This window comes from Haliaeetus leucocephalus, unplaced genomic scaffold (assembly GCF_000737465.1).
Source record: "Haliaeetus leucocephalus isolate CR32 unplaced genomic scaffold, Haliaeetus_leucocephalus-4.0 Scaffold598, whole genome shotgun sequence".
NCBI lineage: Eukaryota > Metazoa > Chordata > Aves > Accipitriformes > Accipitridae > Haliaeetus > Haliaeetus leucocephalus.
Genome location: NW_010973034.1, coordinates 3058205 through 3059058, shown reverse-complemented (window position 1 = coordinate 3059058; position 854 = coordinate 3058205).

Below are 854 nucleotides of genomic sequence, written 5' to 3'. Positions count from 1 at the left end.
GAGTAGGAGCGATCCCGGTGGCAAAGTTTGGGGCACCCCAAAGGGGAATGAACGCTGGCCAGATAAAATCCCACTCGCCTCCTCGCGCGGGTCCTGCTGACGGCCGGCCGATGGAGACTCTTGTCAGACTTACCCGCAGAAATGCAGCATTACCAGCACACTGTGTGAAAGGACAGGACTTTTTTTTTTTTCTTTTTCATAGGCTCATTTGCTTTTAAAACCGGACTGAAAGGGCTGTACTGTATGGGAGCTTGAATCCAAATTAAGCACATGTAGTAATTTGTGAGTAAAACCGGACTTTGCAGATACTCGCTTTAATTTCTGTGTAGATAGCCAACTTTTACGATCCTTCGAGAGCAGCAGGGGAGTTTATAAAAGCACAGACCATTATTTTTATGATAGATTAAGGCACTGCAAATAGGAGCAGCACATGTGATAAAACCAAACGACTGAATTCAAACAACAGTGATAAATATCTATTTGGTTTATTTTAATACAAGTCCTTGGTCTCGCAGCCTTTTCCCCTATAAACATCTCATTGGGCCACTGACCTACTTCCCAAGTTCCGTTTTTGACAGTGAATAAATGCCTTCTCAATTCAACTGTACTTCTTAAAACACGGATGCTCAAAGCACGGTCAGAGCAAAACGACGCTAAGGCAGCTCTAACAAGCACCCTGCAATTGCTCTTGACACAGATCCCTAGGGAATACCCTTTAGTGACTTCGGGTCTCATCATGCCCTGCTCTGCCTTGGTGAGATTTAGATACAGAGCGGACAACTCTCGATGGACGGACAGTTACACACTACAAATGCACCCACAACAACAATGACAGTAATACTGATGTGCCTAGA